An 11,621-nucleotide genomic window follows, 5' to 3' on the forward strand; every position below is an offset into this window, starting at 1 on the left:
CTGATTTCGACGAGCAGAGCAGAAAACAGCAGCAGGACCAGCGCAGTCGCTGACGCCGACGAGCAGAACAGAAAACAGCAGCAGGACCAGCGCAGTCGCTTATGCCGACGAGCAGAGCAGAAAACAGCAGCAGGACCAGTGCAGTCGCTGAAGCCGACGAGCAGAGCAGATAACAAAGGCAGGACCAGCGCAATCGCTGACGCAGACGAGCAGAGCAGAAAACAGCAGCAGGACCAGCGCAGTCGCTGACGCCAACGAGCAGAGCAGACAACAGCAGCAGGACCAGCGCAGTCGCTGACGAGCAGAGCAGAAAGTAGCAGCAGGACCACCGCAGGCACTGATATTGATGAGCAGAGCAGAAAACAGCAGCAGGACCAGCGCAGTCGCTGACGCCGACGAGCAGAGCAGAAAACAGCAGCAGGACCAGCGCAGTCGCTGACGGAGACGAGCAGAGCAGAAAACAGCAGCAGGACCAGCGCAGTCGCTGATGAGCAGAGAAGAAAGCAGCAGCAGGACCAGCGCAGGCGCTGATGAGCAGAGCAGAAAACAGCAGCAGGACCAGCGCAGTCGCTGACGCCGACGAGCAGAGCAGAAAACAGCAGCAGGACCAGCGCAGTCGCTGACTCCGACGAGCATAGCAGAAAACAGCAGCAGGACCAGCGCAGTCGCTGACGCCAACGAGCAGAGCAGAGAACAGCAGCAGGAGCATCGCAGGCGCTGACGCCGACGAGCAGAGCAGAAAACAGCAGCAGGACCAGTGCAGTCTCTGACGCCGACGAGCAGAGCAGAGAACAGCAGCAGGGCCATCGCAGTCGCTGACGCCGACGAGAAGAGCTGAAAACAGCAGCAAGACAAGCGCAGTCGCTGACGAGCAGAGCAGAAAGCAGCAGCAGGACCAGCGCAGTCGCTGACACCGACGAGCAGAGCAGAAAACAGCAGCAGGACCAGCGCAGTCGCTGACGAGCAGAGCAGAAAGCAGCAGCAGGACCAGCACAGGCGCTCATACCGACGAGCAGAGCAGAAAACATTAGCAGGACCAGCGCAGTCGCTGACACCGACAAGCAGAGCAGAAAACAGCAGCAGGACCAGCGCAGGCGCTGATTTCGACGAGCAGAGCAGACAACAGCAGCAGGACCAGCGCAGTCGCTGACGCCGATGAGCAGAGCAGAAAACAGCAGCAGGACCAGCTCAGTCGCTGACGCCGACGAGCAGAGCAGAAAACAGCAGCAGGACCAACGCAGTCGCTGATGAGCAGAGCAGAAAGCAGCAGCAGGACCAGCGCAGGCGCTGATGAGCAGAGCAGAAAACAGAAGCAGGACCAGCGCAGTCGCTGACGCCAACGAGCAGAGCAGAAAACAACAGCAGGACCAGCGCAGTTGCTGACACCGACGAGCAGAGCAGAAAACAGCAGCAGGACCAGTGCAGTCGCTGATGCCAACGAGCAGAGCAGAGAACAGCAGCAGGAGCATCGCAGTCGCTGACGCCGACGAGCAGAGCAGAAAACAGCAGCAGGACCAGCGCAATCGCTGACTCTGAAGAGCAGAGCAGAAAACAGCAGCAGGACCAGTGCATTCACTGACGCCGACGAGCAGAGCAGAGAACAGCAGCAGGACCATCGCAGTCGCTGACGCAGACGAGAAGAGCTGAAAACAGCAGCAGGACCAGCGCAGTCGCTGACGCAGACGAGCAGAGCAGAAAACAGCAGCAGGACCAGCGCAGTCGCTGATGAGCAGAGCAGAAAGCAGCAGCAGGACCAGCGCAGGTGCTGATGAGCAGAGCAGAAAACAGCAGCAGGACCAGCGCAGTCGCTGACGCCGACGAGCAGAGCAGAAAACAGCAGCAGGACCAGCACAGTCGCTGACTCCGACGAGCAGAGCAGAAAACAGCAGCAGGACCAGCGCAGTCGCTAACGAGCAGAGCAGAAAGACGCAGCAGGACCAGCACAGGCGCTGATACCGACGAGCAGAGCAGAAGACATTAGCAGGACCAGCGCAGTCGCTGACGCCGAAAAGAAGAGCAGAAAACAGCAGCAGGACCAGCGCAGGCGCTGATTTCGATGAGCAGAGCAGACAACAGCAGCAGGACCAGCGCAGTCGCTGACGCCGATGAGCAGAGCAGAGAACAGCAGCAGGAGCATCGCAGGCACTGACGCCGACGAGCAGAGCAGAAAACAGCAGCAGGACCAGCGCAGTCGCTGACGAGCAGAGCAGAAAGCAGCAGCAGGACCAGCGCAGGCGCTGATATTGACGAGCAGAGCAGAAAACAGCAGCAGGACCAGCGCAGTCGCTGACGCCAACGAGCAGAGCAGAAAACAGCAGCAGTACCAGCGCAGTCGCTGACGCAGACGAGCAGAGCAGAAAACAGCAGCAGGACCAGCGCAGTCGCTGATGAGCAGAGCAGAAAACAGCAGCAGGACCAGCGCAGTCGCTGACGCCGACGAGCAGAGCAGAAAACAGCAGCAGGACCAGCACAGTCGCTGACTCCGACGAGCAGAGCAGAAAACAGCTGCAGGACCAGCGCAGTCGCTGACGCCAATGAGCAGAGCAGAGAACAGCAGCAGGAGCATCGCAGGCGCTGACGCCGACGAGCAGAGCAGAAAACAGCAGCAGGACCAGTGCAGTCTCTGACGCCGACGAGCAGAGCAGAGAACAGCAGCAGGACCATCGCAGTCGCTGACGCCGACGAGAATAGCTGAAAACTGCAGCAAGACCAGCGCAGTCGTTGACGAGCAGAGCAGAAAGCAGCAGCAGGACCATCGCAGTCGCTGACGCCGACGAGTAGAGCAGAAAACAGCAGCAGGACCAGCGCAGTCGCTAACGATTAGAGCAGAAAGATGCAGCAGGACCAGCACAGGCGCTGATACCGACGAGCAGAGCAGAAACCATTAGCAGGACCAGCGCAGTCACTGACGCCGACAAGCAGAGCAGAAAACAGCAGCAGGACCAGCGCAGGCGCTGAATTCGACGAGCAGAGCAGACAACAGCAGCAGGACCAGCGCAGTCGCTGATGAGCAGAGCAGAAAGCAGCAGCAGGACCAGCGCAGGCGCTGATGAGCAGAGCAGAAAACAGAAGCAGGACCAGCGCAGTCGCTGACGCCGACGAGCAGAGCAGAAAACAGCAGCAGGACCAGCGCAGTCGCTGACTCTGACGAGCAGAGCAGAAAACAGCAGCAGGACCAGCGCAGTCGCTGATGCCAACGAGCAGAGCAGAGAACAGCAGCAGGAGCACCACAGTCGCTGACGCCGACGAGCAGAGCAGAAAACAGCAGCAGGACCAGTGCAATCGCTGACTCCGAAGAGCAGAGCAGAAAACAGCAGCAGGACCATCGCAGTCGCTGACGCCGACGAGTACAGCTGAAAACAGCAGAAAGACCAGCGCAGTCGCTGATGAGCAGAGCAGAAAGCAGCAGCAGGACCAGCGCAGTCGCCGACGCCAACGAGCAGAGCAGACGCCGACGAGCAGAGCAGAAAACAGCAGCAGGACCAGCGCAGTCGCTGACGCCGACGAGCAGAGCAGAAAACAGCAGCAGGATCAGCGCAGTCGCAGACGCCGACGAGCAGAGCAGAAAACAGCAGCAGGACCAGCGCAGTCACTGACGCCGTCGAGCAGAGCAGAAAACAGCAGCAGGACAAGCGCAGTCGCTGACGCCGACGAGCAGAGCAGAAAACTGTAGCAGGACCAGTGTAGTCGCTGACGCCGACGAGCAGAGCAGATAACAAAGGCAGGACCAGTGCAGTCGCTGACGCCGACGAGCAGAGCAGAAAACAAAGGCAGGACCAGCGCAGTCGCTGACGCAGACGAGCAGAGCAGAAAACAGCAGCAGGACCAGCGCAGTCGCTGACGCCGACAAGCAGAGCAGAAAACAGCAGCAGGACCAGCGCAGTCGCTGACGAGCAGAGCAGAGAACAGCAGCAGGACCATCGCAGGCGCTGATATCGACGAGCAGAGCAGAAAACAGCAGCAAGACCAGCGCAGTCGCTGACGAGCAGAGCAGAAAGCTGAAGCAGGACCAGCGCAGTCGTTGACACCGACGAGCAGAGCAGAGAACAGCAGCAGGACCATCGCAGTCGCAGACGCCGACGAGCAGAGCAGAAAACAGCAGCAGGACCAGCGCAGTCGCAGACGCCAAAGAGCAGAGCAGAGAACAGCAGCAGGACCAGCGCAGTCGCTGACGCCGACGAGCAGAGCAGAAAACAGCAGCAGGACCAGCGCAGTCGCTGACGCCGACGAGCAGAGAAGAAAACAGCAGCAGGACCAGTTTAGTCGCTGACGCCGACGAGCAGAGCAGATAACAAAGGCAGGACCAGCCAGTCGCTGACGCCGATGAGCAGAGCAGAAAACAAAGGCAGGACCAGCGCAGTCGCTGACGCAGACGAGCAGAGCAGAAAACAGCAGCAGGACCAGCGCAGTCGCTGACGCCGACAAGCAGAGCAGAAAACAGCAGCAGGACCAGCGAGTCGCTGACGAGCAGAGCAGAAATAAGCAGCAGGACCAGCGCAGGCGCTGATATCGACGAGCAGAGCAGAAAACAGCAGCAAGACCAGCGCAGTCGCTTACGAGCAGAGCAGAAAGCAGAAGCAGGACCAGCGCAGTCGTTGACGCCGACGAGCAGAGCAGAGAACAGCAGCCGGACCATCGCAGTCGCAGACGCCGACGAGCAGAGCAGAAAACAGCAGCAGGACCAGTGCAATCGCTGACTCCGAAGAGCAGAGCAGAAAACAGCAGCAGGACCAGTGCAGTCGCTGATGCCGACAAGCAGAGCAGAGAACAGCAGCAGGACCAGCGCAGTCGCTTATGAGCAGAGAAGAAAGCAGCAGCAGGACCAGCGCAGGCGCTGATGAGCAGAGCAGAAAACAGCAGCAGGACCAGCGCAGTCGCTGACGCCGACGAGCAGAGCAGAAAACAGCAGCAGGACCAGCGCAGTCGCTGACTCCGACGAGCAGAGCAGAAAACAGCAGCAGGACCAGTGCAGTCGCTGACGCCAACGAGCAGAGCAGAGAACAGCAGCAGGAGCATCGCAGGCGCTGACGCCGACGAGCAGAGCAGAAAACAGCAGCAGGACCAGTGCAGTCTCTGACGCCGACGAGCAGAGCAGAGAACAGCAGCATGGCCATCGCAGTCGCTGACGCCGACGAGAAGAGCTGAAAACAGCAGCAAGACAAGCGCAGTCGCTGACGAGCAGAGCAGAAAGCAGCAGCAGGACCAGCGCAGTCGCTGACGCCGACGAGCAGAGCAGAAAACAGCAGCAGGACCAGCGCAGTCGCTGACGAGCAGAGCAGAAAGCAGCAGCAGGACCAGCACAGGCGCTCATACCGACGAGCAGAGTAGAAAACATTAGCAGGACCAGCGCAGTCGCTGACGCCGACAAGCAGAGCAGAAAACAGCAGCAGGACCAGCGCAGGCGCTGATTTCGACGAGCAGAGCAGACAACAGCAGCAGGACCAGCGCAGTCGCTGACGCCGACGAGCAGAGCAGAAAACAGCAGCAGGACCAGCGCAGTCGCTGATGCCGACGAGCAGAGCAGAAAACAGCAGCAGGACCTACGCAGTCGCTGATGAGCAGAGCAGAAAGCAGCAGCAGGACCAGCGCAGGCGCTGATGAGCAGAGCAGAAAACAGAAGCAGGACCAGCGCAGTCGCTGACGCCAACGAGCAGAGCAGAAAACAGCAGCAGGACCAGCGCAGTTGCTGACACCGACGAGCAGAGCAGAAAACAGCAGCAGGACCAGTGCAGTCGCTGATGCCAACGAGCAGAGCAGAGAACAGCTGCAGGAGCATCGCAGTCGCTGACGCCGACGAGCAGAGCAGAAAACAGCAGCAGGACCAGCGCAATCGCTGACTCTGAAGAGCAGAGCAGAAAACAGCAGCAGGACCAGTGCATTCGCTGACGCCGACGAGCAGAGCAGAGAACAGCAGCAGGACCATCGCAGTCGCTGACGCAGACGAGAAGAGCTGAAAACAGCAGCAGGACCAGCGCAGTCGCTGACGCAGACGAGCAGAGCAGAAAACAGCAGCAGGACCAGCGCAGTCGCTGATGAGCAGAGCAGAAAGCAGCAGCAGGACCAGCGCAGGCGCTGATGAGCAGAGCAGAAAACAGCAGCAGGACCAGCGCAGTCGCTGACGCCGACGAGCAGAGCAGAAAACAGCAGCAGGACCAGCACAGTGGCTGACTCCGACGAGCAGAGCAGAAAACAGCAGCAGGACCAGCGCAGTCGCTGACGCCAATGAGCAGAGCAGAGAACAGCAGCAGGAGCATCGCAGGCGCTGACGCCGACGAGCAGAGCAGAAAACAGCAGCAGGACCAGTGCAGTCTCTGACGCCGATTGGGAGAGCAGAGAACAGCAGCAGGACCATCGCAGTCGCTGACGCCGACGAGAAGAGCTGAAAACAGCAGCAAGACCAGCGCAGTCGCTGACGAGCAGAGCAGAAAGCAGCAGCAGGACCAGCGCAGTCGCTGACGCCGACGAGCAGAGCAGAAAACAGCAGCAGGACCAGCGCAGTCGCTAACGAGCAGAGCAGAAAGACGCAGCAGGACCAACACAGGCGCTGATACCGACGAGCAGAGCAGAAAACATTAGCAGGACCAGCGCAGTCGCTGACGCCGAAAAGAAGAGCAGAAAACAGCAGCAGGACCAGCGCAGGCGCTGATTTCGACGAGCAGAGCAGACAACAGCAGCAGGACCAGCGCAGTCGCTGACGCCGATGAGCAGAGCAGAGAACAGCAGCAGGAGCATCGCAGGCACTGACGCCGACGAGCAGAGCAGAAAACAGCAGCAGGACCAGCGCAGTCGCTGACGAGCAGAGCAGAAAGCAGCAGCAGGACCAGCGCAGGCGCTGATATTGACGAGCAGAGCAGAAAACAGCAGCAGGACCAGCGCAGTCGCTGACGCCAACGAGCAGAGCAGAAAACAGCAGCAGGACCAGCGCAGTCGCTGACGCAGACGAGCAGAGCAGAAAACAGCAGCAGGACCAGCGCAGTCGCTGATTAGCAGAGCAGAAAACAGCAGCAGGACCAGCGCAGTCGCTGACGCCGACGAGCAGAGCAGAAAACAGCAGCAGGACCAGCACAGTCGCTGACTCCGACGAGCAGAGCAGAAAACAGCTGCAGGACCAGCGCAGTCGCTGACGCCAATGAGCAGAGCAAAAAACAGCAGCAGGAGCATCGCAGGCGCTGATGCCGACGAGCAGAGCAGAAAACAGCAGCAGGACCAGTGCAGTCTCTGACGCCGACGAGCAGAGCAGAGAACAGCAGCAGGACCATCGCAGTCGCTGACGCCGACGAGAATAGCTGAAAACTGCAGCAAGACCAGCGCAGTCGTTGACGAGCAGAGCAGAAAGCAGCAGCAGGACCATCGCAGTCGCTGACGCCGACGAGTAGAGCAGAAAACAGCAGCAGGACCAGCGCAGTCGCTAACGATTAGAGCAGAAAGACGCAGCAGGACCAGCACAGGCGCTGATACCGACGAGCAGAGCAGAAAACATTAGCAGGACCAGCGCAGTCGCTGACGCCGACAAGCAGAGCAGAAAACAGCAGCAGGACCAGCGCAGGCGCTGACGCAGACAAGAAGAGCTGAAAACAGCAGCAGGACCAGCGCAGTCGCTGACGCAGACGAGCAGAGCAGAAAACAGCAGCAGGACCAGCGCAGTCGCTGATGAGCAGAGCAGAAAACAGCAGCAGGACCAGCACAGTCGCTGACGCCGACGAGCAGAGCAGAAAACAGCAGCAGGACCAGCACAGTCGCTGACTCCGACGAGCAGAGCAGAGAACAGCAGCAGGACCAGCGCAGTCGCTGACGCCAATGAGCAGAGCAGAGAACAGCAGCAGGAGCATCGCAGGCGCTGACGCCGACGAGCAGAGCAGAAAACAGCAGCAGGACCAGTGCAGTCTCTGACGCCGACGAGCAGAGCAGAGAACAGCAGCAGGACCATCGCAGTCGCTGACGCCGACGAGAAGAGCTGAAAACAGCAGCAAGACCAGCGCAGTCGCTGACGAGCAGAGCAGAAAGCAGCAGCAGGACCAGCGCAGTCGCTGACGCCGACGAGCAGAGCAGAAAACAGCAGCAGGACCAGCGCAGTCGCTAACGAGCAGAGCAGAAAGACGCAGCAGGACCAGCACAGGCGCTGATACCGACGAGCAGAGCAGAAAACATTAGCAGGACCAGCGCAGTCGCTGACGCCGAAAAGAAGAGCAGAAAACAGCAGTAGGACCAGCGCAGGCGCTGATTTCGACGAGCAGAGCAGACAACAGCAGCAGGACCAGCGCAGTCGCTGACGCCGATGAGCAGAGCAGAGAACAGCAGCAGGAGCATCGCAGGCACTGACGCCGACGAGCAGAGCAGAAAACAGCAGCAGGACCAGCACAGTCGCTGACGAGCAGAGCAGAAAGCAGCAGCAGGACCAGCGCAGGCGCTGATATTGACGAGCAGAGCAGAAAACAGCAGCAGGACCAGCGCAGTCGCTGACGCCAACGAGCAGAGCAGAAAACAGCAGCAGGACCAGCGCAGTCGCTGACGCAGACGAGCAGAGCAGAAAACAGCAGCAGGACCAGCGCAGTCGCTGATGAGCAGAGCAGAAAACAGCAGCAGGACCAGCGCAGTCGCTGACGCCGACGAGCAGAGCAGAAAACAGCAGCAGGACCAGCACAGTCGCTGACTCCGACGAGCAGAGCAGAAAACAGCTGCAGGACCAGCGCAGTCGCTGACGCCAACGAGCAGAGCAGAGAACAGCAGCAGGAGCATCGCAGGCGCTGACGCCGACGAGCAGAGCAGAAAACAGCAGCAGGACCAGTGCAGTCTCTGACGCCAACGAGCAGAGCAGAGAACAGCAGCAGGACCATCGCAGTCGCTGACGCCGACGAGAATAGCTGAAAACTGCAGCAAGACCAGCGGAGTCATTGACGAGCAGAGCAGAAAGCAGCAGCAGGACCATCGCAGTCGCTGACGCCGACGAGTAGAGCAGAAAACAGCAGCAGGACCAGCGCAGTCGCTAACGATTAGAGCAGAAAGACGCAGCAGGACCAGCACAGGCGCTGATACCGACGAGCAGAGCAGAAAACATTAGCAGGACCAGCGCAGTCGCTGACGCCGACAAGCAGAGCAGAAAACAGCAGCAGGACCAGCGCAGGCGCTGAATTCGACGAGCAGAGCAGACAACAGCAGCAGGACCAGCGCAGTCGCTGACGCCGACAAGCAGAGCAGAAAACAGCAGCAGGACCAGCGCAGTCGCTGACGCCGACGAGCAGAGCAGAAATCAGCAGCAGGACCAGCGCAGTCGCTGATGAGCAGAGCAGAAAGCAGCAGCAGGACCAGCGCAGGCGCTGATGAGCAGAGCAGAAAACAGAAGCAGGACCAGCGCAGTCGCTGACGCCGACGAGCAGAGCAGAAAACAGCAGCAGGACCAGCGCAGTCGCTGACTCCGACGAGCAGAGCAGAAAACAGCAGCAGGACCAGCGCAGTCGCTGATGCCGACGTGCAGAGCAGAGAACAGCAGCAGGAGCACCGCAGTCGCTGACGCCGACGAGCAGAGCAGAAAACAGCAGCAGGACCAGTGCAATCGCTGAGTCCGAAGAGCAGAGCAGAAAACAGCAGCAGGACCATCACAGTCGCTGACACCGACGAGTAGAGCTGAAAACAGCAGAAAGACCAGCGCAGTCGCTGATGAGCAGAGCAGAAAGCAGCAGCAGGACCAGCGCAGTCGCCGACGCCAACGAGCAGAGCAGACGCCGACGAGCAGAGCAGAAAACAGCAGCAGGACCAGCGCAGTCGCTGACGCCGACGAGCAGAGCAGAAAACAGCAGCAGGATCAGCGCAGTCGCTGACGCCGACGAGCAGAGCAGATAACAAAGGCAGGACCAGCGCAGTCGCAGACGCTGACGAGCAGAGCAGAAAACAGCAGCAGGACCAGCGCAGTCACTGACGCCGTCGAGCAGAGCAGAAAACAGCAGCAGGACAAGCGCAGTCGCTGACGCCGACGAGCAGAGCAGAAAACAAAGGCAGGACCAGCGCAGTCGCTGACGAGCAGAGCAGAAAGCAGCAGCAGGACCATCGCAGGCGCTGATATCGACGAGCAGAGCAGAAAACAGCAGCAAGACCAGCGCAGTCGCTGACGAGCAGAGCAGAAAGCTGAAGCAGGACCAGTGCAGTCGTTGACACCGACGAGCAGAGCAGAGAACAGCAGCAGGACCATTGCAGTCGCAGACGCCGACGAGCAGAGCAGAAAACAGCAGCAGGACCAGCGCAGTCGCAGACGCCAAAGAGCAGAGCAGAGAACAGCAGCAGGACCAGCGCAGTCGCTGACGCCGACGAGCAGAGCAGAAAACAGCAGCAGGACCAGCGCAGTCGCTGACGCCGACGAGCAGAGAAGAAAACAGCAGCAGGACCAGTTTAGTCGCTGACGCCGACGAGCAGAGCAGATAACAAAGGCAGGACCAGCGCAGTCGCTGACGCCGACGAGCAGAGCAGAAAACAAAGGCAGGACCAGCGCAGTCGCTGACGCAGACGAGCAGAGCAGAAAACAGCAGCAGGACCAGCGCAGTCGCTGACGCCGACAAGCAGAGCAGAAAACAGCAGCAGGACCAGCGAGTCGCTGACGAGCAGAGCAGAAAGCAGCAGCAGGACCAGCGCAGGCGCTGATATCGACGAGCAGAGCAGAAAACAGCAGCAAGACCAGCGCAGTCGCTTACGAGCAGAGCAGAAAGCAGAAGCAGGACCAGCGCAGTCGTTGACGCCGACGAGCAGAGCAGAGAACAGCAGCCGGACCATCGCAGTCGCAGACGCCGACGAGCAGAGCAGAAAACAGCAGCAGGACCAGTGCAATCGCTGACTCCGAAGAGCAGAGCAGAAAACAGCAGCAGGACCAGTGCAGTCGCTGATGCCGACAAGCAGAGCAGAGAACAGCAGCAGGACCATCGCAGTCCCTGACGCCGACGAGAAGAGCTGAAAACAGCAGAAAGACCAGCGCAGTCGCTGAGGAGCAGAGCAGAGAGCAGCAGCAGGACCAGCGCAGTCGCCGACGCCAACAAGCAGAGCAGACGCCGACGAGCAGAGGTGAAAACAGCAGCAGGACCAGCGCAGTCGCTGACGCCGACGAGCAGAGCAGAAAACAGCAGCAGGATCAGCGCAGTCGCTGACGCCGACGAGCAGAGCAGATAACAAAGGCAGGACCAGCGCAGTTGCAGATGCCGACGAGCAGAGCAGAAAAAAGCAGCAGGACAAGCGCAGTCGCTGACGCCGACGAGCAGAGCAGAAAACTGCAGCAGGACCAGTGTAGTCACTGACGCCGACGAGCAGAGCAGATAACAAAGGCAGGACCAGCGCAGTCGCTGACGCCGACGAGCAGAGCAGAAAACAGCAGCAGGACCATCGCAGTCGCAGACGCCGACGAGCAGAGCAGAAAACAGCAGCAGGACCAGCGCAGTCGCAGACGCCGACGAGCAGAGCAGAGAACAGCACCAGGACCAGCGCAGTCGCTGACGCCGACGAGCAGAGCAGAAAACAGCAGCAGGACCAGCGCAGTCGCTGACGCCGACGAGCAGAGAAGAAAACAGCAGCAGGACCAGTTTAGTCGCTGACGCCGACGAGCAGAGCAGATAACAAAGGCAGGACCAGCGCAGTCGCTGATTCCA

Source organism: Nothobranchius furzeri, chromosome 8, assembly GCF_043380555.1.
Source record: "Nothobranchius furzeri strain GRZ-AD chromosome 8, NfurGRZ-RIMD1, whole genome shotgun sequence".
NCBI classification, from domain to species: Eukaryota; Metazoa; Chordata; class Actinopteri; order Cyprinodontiformes; family Nothobranchiidae; genus Nothobranchius; species Nothobranchius furzeri.